The sequence below is a fragment of the Martes martes genome (genome assembly GCF_963455335.1).
Source record: "Martes martes genome assembly, chromosome: 2".
Lineage (NCBI taxonomy): Eukaryota > Metazoa > Chordata > Mammalia > Carnivora > Mustelidae > Martes > Martes martes.
Genome location: NC_137889.1, coordinates 144,869,693 through 144,881,859, shown reverse-complemented (window position 1 = coordinate 144,881,859; position 12,167 = coordinate 144,869,693).

Sequence of the window (12,167 nt, the reverse complement as noted above, 5' to 3'; positions counted from 1 at the left end):
TTTGTTGAGAGGCTGGATGGATTAACACACAGCAGTTAGAGCAGGGTAATGTAAGTGCTGGTGTTGTTTTAACAGCGAAGGGCTGCCTTAGGGCCTTGCATGCCCAGCATGGCCACACAGTAGGCTGTGAGACCTTGCCCAGTCACTTAACCTCACTGAGCATAACATCTCCACTGGTCACACAGACCTCGTAATTCCATTCTCTTATGTCCCCAGAGGTTGTGGGGAGGAGCCAGGAGCCTGGGTCACAGCCTGGGACATAGTGAGGGGTCAGTTCCCTGCCCACTACCTTCCTGCGTGGAGTTTGGGGGTAGAGGCTTCCTCCCTTCCTTTCCATCTCTAGGATCTGCTGTCCAGAAAAATCTGACCTCTCCAACCATAAAAGAAGCAGTGTCATGGGAAGGGTCTTGGTTTGAGAGTACCACAGACCCAACTTCTAATTCTAGTTCTTCTGTTCTCCAATTATGAAAGCTTGGGTGGGAGCTTCAGCCTCAGACCCTATTGAGAACACCAGTCCCACAGAGCTAGGGTGTGATTAACCCAGATGGCAGGTGCTGCCAGCCCTATGATCCCCTTCCTCAGCTCCATGGCTGGTCTCAGCTGAACCTCCCCATTGAACCGCCCAACATGGATACACAGCACATGAGATTCTCTTGGATTCTGTGACAAGTCTGTCCCACTTGAGCAGGTTACAGTTAGTCCTTGGCTTAGACCATCTCAGAAAGCTAGTGTTAGACTAGATAAGGGTGTCAGGAGCTAAGTGGAAGGTAGGGTGGTACCGGAACATGTAGCTTGGTGTCTGCAAGGCCAGTGAACCTGTCTCCCTCTCCTAAGGCTCTCTGAGGGGGCAGAACACAGAATCTCTTGGATTCTGGAAGTCAAGCTGGCAGGCACTTCCAGAGAGGTCATATACTTACACATCAGCCCTAAGCTCCTGAAGCCAGCCAGAGCCTCAGAGCAGAGACCTGGAGTCACATCCTGGCTTGGCCATTTATAAGCTGTGTGACCTTCAGCAAGTTACTTAGCTTCCTTTTCCTGCAACCCCAAACCCTGATTTCAGTCTACTGCTAACCTAGGTATAGTCATAATAACAAACCAAGGAAAGGAAAAGAAGAGAAAAGAAAAAAAATTACTTTGGGGACAGATGGAAAGAATAGAGCTCAGACACTTACCAGCTATGTGCCCTCAGGCAAGTTACTCAGCCTCTGTTGACTAGTTTTCTTATTTGTAAAATAGGTATAATATGCCTGTCAGGTACTACCTCTCATCAAATGGGCTGACACATGTAAAGCACTTAGCACAGTTCCTCACATATGGTTGATGTTCAAAAAAGTAATAGTTGTTTTATTGTCATGATCATCACCATCATCACCACCATCAAACACTAAATTGTGTTTCACCACAATTACCATCATCATCATAATCACCACCATCACCATCATCACCATCACCACCACCATCACCATCACCACCATCACCACCCAAATCACCATCATCACCACCATCACCATCATCATCACTACCATCATCACCAACACCATCATCACTGCCATCACCATCATCATCATGACCATCATCACTATCATCACCATCACCACCATCATCATCATAATCACCATCATCACCACCATTATCACCATCATCATCACCATCACCACCATCATCACTGTAGTTACAATTATCATTACCACTATCATTTCCACCATCATCAAAACTAACATCACTATCTTCATCACTGTTGTTACCATTGTCACCAACTTCACCATTACCCCATCGTTGTCATTACCATCATCACCTTTGACATTGTGGCTATCATCATGATCAGTGTCATTATCATCACCATCACCAGTATCATCACTATTACTATCACCATCACCACCATCATCACCACCATGATTATCACCACTGTCAACACCATCATTACCACCACCACCATTACCATCATCAGATGGACTGCTGGTGTCCCCATGTGATGAATCTGCTTTTGTGAGTCCGTTAGATGACTTTAGGTCTTTAAGCTGATTCTCTTGGCTACCACCCTGATGATCTTTCCACTATGTATTGTTTCAGAAAGTCAGCTCAAAAATTGTTTTTTTCCCAGCATGGTTACCAAATATCCAGCATCAAAATTTTCCACTGGCATCTTGGAACATTCTCATCAATGTCCTTCAAGGCTTGAGCCTTGAGGCCAGGAGCTTTTCCCAAGGACTGTGTGGGAACAGAGTTACTAATACTAATATTATCTGCTCATGCCCAGCTCTTTCCAGCTAACGAAGAACTTTCAAATCATACAAACCAACAATACAAGGCCCTTGGGAGAAGGGTATGGGGAGGGTGTATTAGTCTGCTTGGGCTACAACAACAAAATACCACAGACAAGGGGGCTTGAACAATAGACATTTATCTTCTCGTGGTTCTGAGGCTAGAGGTCCATGATCAAGGTGCCAGCATAGTTCTTTCTTTTTTCAAACTTTAAATTATTTATTTGAGAGAGAGAGAAATTGTGATTAGGGGAGGGGCACAGGGAGAGAGAGAGGCAGAGGATCTCAAGCAGACTCTGGGCTGATCACGGAGGCCAACACAGGGCTCAAACCCACAGCCCCAAGATCAGGACCTGAGCCCAATCCAAGAGCTGGATGCTTATCTGAGTCACCCATGTGCCCCAGGGTGCAGCAAATTTCATTTCTGTTGAGAACTCTCTTTCTGGTTTATAGACAGCCACCTTCTCTCTGTGTCCTCACATGACCCTAGAGGGCCAGGTAGAGAGAGAGAGATCTCTGGTGTCTCTTCCTTTTCTTGTAAGGACACTAGTCCTGTGAGATTAGAGCTCCACTTCACTTTATAAACCCATTTAACCATAATTACCTCCACAGAGTCCCTATCTCCAAATATAATAAGACTGGGGTTGGGGCTTCAACATAGAAATTTGTGGGGGAGACACAGTTCATCATATAACAGAGGGGTAGGTACATTTGTGAAGAGGCTGCTACATGTCCAGTATTATATCAGGCACTTTCATAGACATTATTTCATTTGAGTTTCAAGACACCCTTGTGAGGCAGGTAACGTAATCCTGATTTTATGGATGAGAAAACTGGGAATCAGAGAATTTAAGCAAGTGGCTGATTGTCCCATGGCTAGTACGATCTGGGATTCTAACTCTGGTCTATCTGACTCCAAGTACCATACTTTTGGGGCACCTGGGTGGCTCATTTGGTTGGGCGTCTGCCTTTGGCCCAGGTCCTGATCTCAGGATCCTGGGCTTGAGCCCTGTATCGGGGTCTCTGCTTAGCGGGGAGCCTGCTTCTCCCTCACCCTCTGCCTGCTGTTCTCCCTGCTTGTGCTGGTTCTCTCTGCCAAATAAATAAATAAAATTTAAAACAAACCAAAAAACACCAAATACCTTACTCTTTATTTTTTATTTATTTAATTTTTGTATCAGTGGTTCTCAAAGAATGGCCTGTGGATGGACCCCTAGATGTTCCCTGAGATCTGGGGGGTAAAAACTCTGTTCATGGTAATACTAATACAATGTAGTATCCTAATATTAATATTATTACTAATACTAAATTGTGTTTCACTGTGTTGACATTTCCCTGATTGTACAAAACCACTGGTGAGCAGAACTGCTGATTCCCCACTGGAACAAAAGTGTTGGCTCCAAACTGTACTAATATAGTCACTGTATTGTTCACTGCTATGCGCCTAACATGTAAAAAAAAATTGTTAATTTTATTAAATCTCAACCCTCAAGTACACATCGTTTTAATATTCGGTGTGACGAAATGGGAAGTATAGCCAGGGAGCTCCTCGGCAGACTGAAGTGTGGTTGTTGCCTTGAGGAAAGCAACCGGTACAATCGCTTGATTGTAAGCTGAACTAACTACTTTTTTCACTAAGCGCCATTTTTAGTTCAAAGAGTGATTGACAGGCTAACCATGGTTATGCAGACTTGGATCAGGGGCAGATATTTTCTGAAAATGAATGAAGTGAGCCATTCACCTCGGGATAAACAACTCACAGGACTGGTTCCCCATAAGAGGATTTGAGCATTGGACAAAATGTAAATTTTGAAAAACTTGCAACCACCATTGTGAGCTCTTCTGCATACTCCAAGGCTTGGGGTTGGTGGTGAGATGAACAATGGTGAGGTTTTGATGTGTGATTCTTCATGTTCACACTGGGGAGAGCCCATCAGTCAGTGAGTCAGCGCTTTCCAAATGATAAATGCGTGATGTTTCAAAAATCACACGTGGGTCAGAGACCCATCCAAAGTGCCTACACTCATGGCGGTGAGCAGGGAGCAATGCCTAGAATGGATGAATCGGTAAGTCGCACACCTGAAACTAATTTAACACTGTGTATTAATTATACTGCAAGAAAAAAACAAAAAGGAAAGAGGCTCAGGATAGACTCATGGATTTTATGGAAACTATGGGGAAAAAAAAGTCATAGATACATTTTCAGATCCCACATCGACAAGTGCTCCCACTTGTTGGGTTTTGTGTAGTATCAAGTAATGACCTGAAAAGCCTACTCAATCCCCTCCATCTTCTAGCTACATATCTGCGAGCTGTGCTTTTCTTTACAGACTTGAAGCAAACAATCTATTGCGATAGATTGAATCTATTAAACCAGACAGTAAGGCTATTTGCAGAAATGGGACAATGCCACTCTTTTCACTGATTATTTTGAGATGGAAAACATATTATGTATGTTAACATGTCAGAGATCTGTTTTCATTTTTAATAAATCAATAAATAAAACATTTTAATGCCTAAATGTCAGTAGATATAACATACACAAGAGCTCTTGGGGGTCCCCAGTACTTTGTAAGAGAACAAGGTTGGGGGGGCGCCTGGATGGCTGTCAGTTAAGCATCTGACTCCTGATTTCAGCTCAGGTCTTGATCTCAGGGTTCTGAGTTCAAGCCCCGGGTTGGGCCCCACGTCCAGTCTGGAGGCTAGTTTAAAAAGAGACAGAGCAAGGGGATCCTGAGACCAAAAATGTCAAGAACGGCTCCTCGTGCTATCGCAATCAAGGAAACCAAAACTCAGAGAGATGAGCTAGAAAAATCACCCGGAACCGCAGACCCCGTGAGGCACTGCCCAGGTCCCCCAGCTTCAGGAAGATAGACCTCAGCAAGCCTCTTCCGGGACTTCCCAATGCTGAAAAAAACAGGATCTGGACTTGGGCTTGATGGAGAAGTTCAGGGTCACGCCCCTATCCAGGGTCAGCCTCCATCCAGTGCTGACCCCTGGGGTCAAGGATGGGAGGGACTGGCCAGAGCTAGCTCAGACTTATGTGGAGCTTGGACGGGGTGCCGGGACGGTGGGGTGGGGGTGCACAGGGACAGGAGGCTGGGGAGGGACCAGGACCAAGCCACAGTTGGCCCTGAACACAGCAGAACTTAGACGGCTCCTGAATGGGGCTCTGCCGCTCTTCATCAAGATCACAGCTGGCCCCCCACCCTGGGTTTCTGAGAGTTCAGGGTCAAGGACAGAGCATCTACATTAACTAAGAAGAGCAGCTTTGAGCTTACAATTCTGGTCCTCCTCCCTCCATGAGCATTGTAAACGAGAGCACGTTTCAGAGGGGCAGTCGGCACGATCAGAGCCTCTGCCTCTGAGGTGGGAGATTCCTGCACAGCCATTCTGGATGGGTGAATCCTCTCTAGGACTTCGCAGTCACAGGTTCATGCAGTCCTGCTTGCACACCCCCAGGGGCAGTGAGCTCACTACCTCCCCAGATAACTTCCTATGCTTCTTGTGTATTCTTGTGAAGGTTGAGCTCTTCCCTTTGCTGAGTGCCTTTCCCTTTTCTTCTCTCACCTCTCTTGCTTTGATTGCAACCGTTTCCCCTCCAGACTTCCTTCTTGTTTACTCTCTCTCCTTATCTTTTGCCATTTTACTCTTCCTGCTCCTTCCCTGCTGCTGTGTCCCCAGTCCCTCTCCCTTCTCGCCTTCCCCATAGCAAGTCCTCCAGACGCTTCCACCAACCTTGTCCTAAGCCCCTCCTGCACTCAGCCATGGGAGCCCATGGGTTCACTGGATCAATCCTCACCGTGATGAAGGTCATGATCCAGTAGGGCCATCGCCCTCTGGTCTCGCGATCCCCGTGGGGCCACAAGGTGTAGGAGGTATGAGGGGAAGGGTGAAACACCATCCATAAATCTTCCTCACCCAGAACACTGGAGAACCACGTCATGGAACGGACACACAACTTAAGCCCAAGTCTGCCTGTGCGTAAGCAAACTTCATCTCTCCCACCCCCAGCTGTGTGCACAAATGACTTCACCTTTTTGAATCTCGGTGTCCCTGCCTGGAAATTGGGTATAGAATCAACCACCTCTCTGACCTCTTGTGAGGATGAAGTAAAATGACGTGCATGAGTCCCTGACACGCGGCAGGCACCCAGGCCCGGTGAGCCGGGAGCCTGCCGTCCACACTCCGCAGGCCTGCCGAGCAGCCGTGCATTCCAGCGCCTGGCAAGGAGCCGGCAGGTCGGATTAAGGACATATGTTAGCAACTTTCCAGTCAACAGAGGTCTGCCCAGCAATTGGCCCTGCCAGACTCCAGGCTTCTCTTAACCGATTCGGACACAGGGAATGGCTGTAGCATAGACCTTGGCCGCTCCTTCTGTGACCCCCTCCTCCCAGGTGCCCAGGGAGGAGCCACAGGCCTCTGGGGACGCGTCCATCCTAACCGAAGTGGATGGAACGTGGGTCTGGGCAGCTGATCCCACGAGGCAGGCCCATGCTACTGTTCGGGGCCAGAGTTGCTTGGCCTGGTCCTTCATCCATGGCCCTTAGGGGCTGGGGTCTGCTCCCCCCACCTGGAAGGCGGCACCTGGGCTTTGGTATCAGATGCACCTGGATGTGAGCCCTGGGCTGCCACGTTCAGGTGAGGGTCCTCCGGGCACATGGAGTCAGCTCTCCGAACCTCCAAAAAATGGGGCTACAAGGACACGTGTCCCATTGAGTTGAGAAGATGGAGTACAACAGGAGGCCAGGTGCTGGCTGGGTGGCATTTTGGGAAATGTTACTGCGGTGACTTTCCACGGAGGCTGGTGCCAGGGCCAGAGCTGAAGAGAATAGGCCCTCTCATGGCCCCCATGAAACATAAATATGGGCTGGCTCTACACACTGTGCCCTTTCTGGAGGAAAGGGACGGATGGCCGGGCCTGGCCTGGACTCATCCACTGAATGAAGAAACAAGATATCAGCCAGGAAGACCTGGTTTCCACCTTCAGCTGTGTGTGAGAAGGAAGATCCAACTAGCTCTGTGTGGTGGCTGAGGGGGCAGGTCAACGTGGGAAAAGTCCAAGGTGGCAGGACTCCGGGTGAGGAGGTCTCGTCCCACAGCCTGAGCAATCCAAAGATAGACAGCAGTGCTTCCTGAGAGTGAGCTCCCCATCATGGCGGGTGTGCAAATCTGGCTGGGAGAACTGCAGGTGGAGATGTCACACTGTGTGGGAACTTTGCCTCTGGGATGTCTAAGGTCCTTTTCAACCCCAAGACCATCTGATTTAGGGGAAGCTTTCTCTCCTACCCCTCCATCAGTTACCGTGGTCTAATGCTATGGCATATAAGGTCCACACCTCGACTGCTTAACACAGTGCAAGCTTATTCCTTGGCCAAGGAACAGCCCAGTGCAGGTGCATGGACCACCCTTCCTCCAGACAGTGGTTCAGGCACCAAGGCTCTGTTCTGTCTTGGCGGTCTACCATCCCTCCAGCCTCTGAATTCTATGCTGATCCTCTGCACAGGGCTAGACAATGGGGAGAAAGAGCAAGCAGAGGACAGTGCAGAAGGTTTTTTGACCAGCCTTAGAGACAGTGCCCATAACATCTCCCCAAGTTCCATGGGCCAGAACCACAAGGAAGGCTGGGGAATGCAGCCAGATGTTTGCTCAGGAGGGAGAGGTGTATGTGTGGTGAGCGGCTACCAGGTCTCTGCCACCGGATGCAGGGGCTCATTCATGCATTCATTCATTCAGTGAACACTTAGTGAGCACCTACTGAGTGCCGGACCTGTGTTATGGACCCGAGGGAGTCCAGCTCTCCTGGAGTCCCCAGCCTCACATCTGCGGCCTAGACACTCGGAGCAGCTATTGCCCTATGTCCTGGCTGGGACGCCAGGTGCCCTCCATCACAGCACCACCTCAGAGCATGGACTCGGTCTCGGGGGCATTTCTTCATCATGAAATAGGAGGAATATCACTTAGCTCAAAGGATGAGACACGCCAGGCTCTCTGCACAGCCCAGCATGGGCGACATCCTCCATAAAATGAGAGCGAGTATGTTATTAGTAAGTCTGCAGTTTTCACTGTCAGCCTTCCCTGAGCATTTTCAGGTTGGGCCAGGGAATGTGGGGGCCCATGGGGCTGGATTGGTGGCATCCCGGGCACCCGGGCAGGGCGGAGGGAGAATGAGCATTTCGCCCGGCTCCGGGCAGACGGACTGCCTTCAGATCACCACACGCAGTGACCCACTGGAGCATGGGTGCTCAGCGGGGGCTCTGCTCACTTCAGGGAAATGCCAGAGGCAAAGGGAGTATTTCCTCAATTTCCCAGCATGACAGCCTCCCTGGAAATAGCCAGGGGAGTTTTCTTCTCATGCCCAGAGTCAAAGTGAAAAGAACTACACGACTCACAGCTTTGGGAGAACAGTGCCAGGATGGGAAAACTGAGGCTCAGAGAGGTTTAGCAACTTTCCTGTGGTCACAAAGCTGGGTGAAAGGGCAGAGATTCCAGCCCAAGTCAGCCTGCTTAATGACCCATCTACGGGACATGGGGACAAATCTTACAGGGAGAACCCTAGTTCAAGCTAAGCCTGTGGGAGCATCAGCCTCAGGTGCCGTCTCTGCAAATAGGAATGATGGCTGCATCTCTCCATCCGAGAGTTTGGGGAGACATGCCGCATGTGGGACCTTGGCCCCAGCTCTCACACACAGCGGACACTTGTTGGGAAGGAGCCCCATGCAGCAGTTAGAAACAGACAGAGGGAATCCTGTTTCACCACTTGCTAGCTGTGGCTCCCTGGGCAAGTTGTTTTTCTCCTCTGTGCCTCAGTTTATTCATCTGCTAAATGGGTATGACGAGACACATGGTAAATACCAGGTACATGTGATTTTTATTATCTGTGCATCGATGAGGCTGGCTTCTCATGGTTTGTTGAGCTGTTCACGCTTTGCAAATGGCTAAGAGGAAAGTGTCACAAGCTAGACTTTTGAATCTTTACTTTACGGAGGCTGGGGAAAGGTCCAGTCATCTTAGCTCAGTTTCTCTCTATGTAAACTAGGATGGGTGACTCTGTTTCCCAGGTGGACATGAGGATGAGGTGCAGTGACAGCACCTCACACTTGAGTCCAAGTTCTGGAAAGTGAGGTGCTTTCCTGTCTTCCCCTTGCTGGAGAAGAAACACTGCACTTGGATTCCTCAGGCTCCTTGCACAGCTAAAGAGGGTGATGGTAAAAATAGATAGGAGAGCTTTCCTAGTGCCAGCCTCAGCCAGGGCTCTCCTGGTTTGATAACTCCATCAGGTCTGAGAAGCCAGGAGCAAAGAAGGAGCCTGTGCATTTTCCAGATAATCTATTGTATCTCATAAAATGAGATCAGAATCAAAAACGCATTTCCATGCCATGTCATTATCCTTTCCTGGAGGGTTTTACACCTGCAAAATGGCCATGCCTCGCTGATGTGGCACGTGACAGCTCTGGGACAGCAGCGAGAGCCCAGCTCGTCGGTCCAGGTCAGGCGTGGCCTCTGCTCCACCCAATATACACCACACGCAGGGGGCTCTGAGTCCCTGTTTCCTCAACGGCGAGAGCAATCCCATCTTCATCACTGGGAAGCAACATCACTGGGAAGGAAACTTCCCAGTGCAAATTTACGAGAAGGACTTTGTGTTGTGGGCATACCTGTGGTGCTTAGCACAGGGCTTAGAGCATGGTAGGTGCTCATTAAATGGGTATTGACTGAACACCACAGAGTAGGTCTCAACAACTACTCATTGAATGGGCAACTGAATACAGGTGCATACATATGACTTTCCAGCCTTCCGGTATTTCCTGGAGTTTCCTTTTCTTTCTCCTTCTTTCTTTCTTACCTCTTCCTTTCTTGCTCGCCAAGACTTTTGGACTCAGAGAGGTTGAATAATGTACCCAGGCTCACAGACCTAATTAGAGTGCCTCTGATGTTTGGACCCAGTTGCGTCTGGCCCCATGTGCTTATACTTTTCACTGTGTCTGGAAGTTTCTTAGAAGCCTCCTGAAAGTATCAATTAGGAATGATAGTAGCTTCAGCAGGAAAGACAAGCATTTCTCTCCCAAGGAGAGTGGGGAGGTAGCAGGTCAGGCTGGAGCAGCAACTGAAGGTTGACACCATGAAAACGGGCTCTTCCCATCTTTCTGCTCTGTCTTCTTCAAACAGTTGGCTTTTTGTCCCAGTGTGTGTTGCTTTACAGGCACCAAGGGCTGCTACAGCTCCCAGCATCACAACCAAGGTCGTGGTAGAAAGTAGGAAGGAGGGAGGGGGAGGGGCATTTCCTGAAGTGGTTTTATTTATTTTTTTTAATTACCAAAGGGAAAAAGCATCCAGGGGTGGATATCTCCAAAGACTTCCCTTTAAACCTCACTGGCTGGACGGGGCACCTGGCCGGTCCTAGCTACAGGGGAGGAAGGGAGAATCCAGCAGAAGTGGACGGGCTGGCCAGCGCTGATCCTGATTAGTCATTGTCTCGTGGGCAAGCACTCACTGCTCTGAACAAAACCAAAGTTGGGACAGTGAAGGGCGGGGAGGGGACTGTGCCCATCACGCCTCTGGCAGGAGCCCAGACTTCGTGACAGGCTCATTTGACAAGTGAGGAAGCAGAATCCAGGGTACTCGTCAAGGACAGGCACCGGTGTTATCTGTCGCATTGACCCAGAAGCAATCTAGCACAGGGCAGGGTTTCCTGAGTGGTGTCACCCGAGGGAGAGATGATTTGCTGTGGAGTGCTGGCGCAGCGGTCCGCGGCCACGGTGCGAGAGAAGCCCCTTCTTCAATTTCTTTCAGTGCTTCGGATTACATCTCGGAGAAGCGATAAATAAAGGCGATGAGTAATCCTTGATTGTATCCTGGATTTAAAGAGAAAAAAGCCTCTAAAGGACGTTAGTGGGTTAATTGGGGGGAAATTTGAATGTGGATTATAAGTTAGATAATAGCATTAAATCAAAGTTAAATTTCCTGAGTGTGATCGTCACTCTTGTGGTTATGTAAGAGAATGTCCTTGTTCCAGAAGACACGGGCTCAAGGGGTTGCAAGGCAAGTGTCAGGATGTCTGCTAACTGTTCCCCATAACTTGTATGCACACCCATGCATCACACACACACGTAACCATATGTGTACACGCATGCACATCCATGCATATATAACTACAGTCATGTAGGTCCATGTACATGCAATTATGTACATATAGTTATAGTCTTATATGTATATACATATATGTACATGAAGATACATTGTATATACCGAAAGAAAGACAGCCAACACGACAGATGTCCACATCCGGTGGGTCCAGACTCTAAATAAAGAGCCCCTAAGTGTCCCTTCAAGCAACTTCTTAGTAGGTCTGAAATTTTTCTAAGCAAGAAGTTAGGAAAATAGGAAATTAACATGTTTAAAGAGAAGAAATTGCAAGAGAAGTATTAAACCGAGACGGACTGTATTAGCCCATGCTGCCGCAACAGACAATATCTACCTGGTAGTTTGCAAAGCCCCGGTTTGGGGACGCTGTTGTCAGTGTAGAGGGTGTATTCCAGCATCAGTCACTCCAAAGCTTGAATGCCCTCCCAAATACAGCTGGGATGAGTTTCACACCATCTTGTGATGGTGGGTCGTGGACTCCGAGATGTGATGAGAATTGCACGAGGTAACACAGTAGAGCTCAGGACCCAGAGCCAGTTTATGAAGAAGGCACACTGTGGTGTGTAATCCAGTAAGTTCTACTGGCACACAGTAGGTCTGTTGAGGACTGGATATAGTTGAGACCCCAGCCTCTGGTCTCCAGCTCCCTCTGCTCCTGCCTTAGTTTTTTTCCTACAACCCTTGGCCTGGGGTAGCCCTCCTGGATAGGATACTTGACAACTGAAGCTACAGACAGACACCTCCACCCAACACACACACACA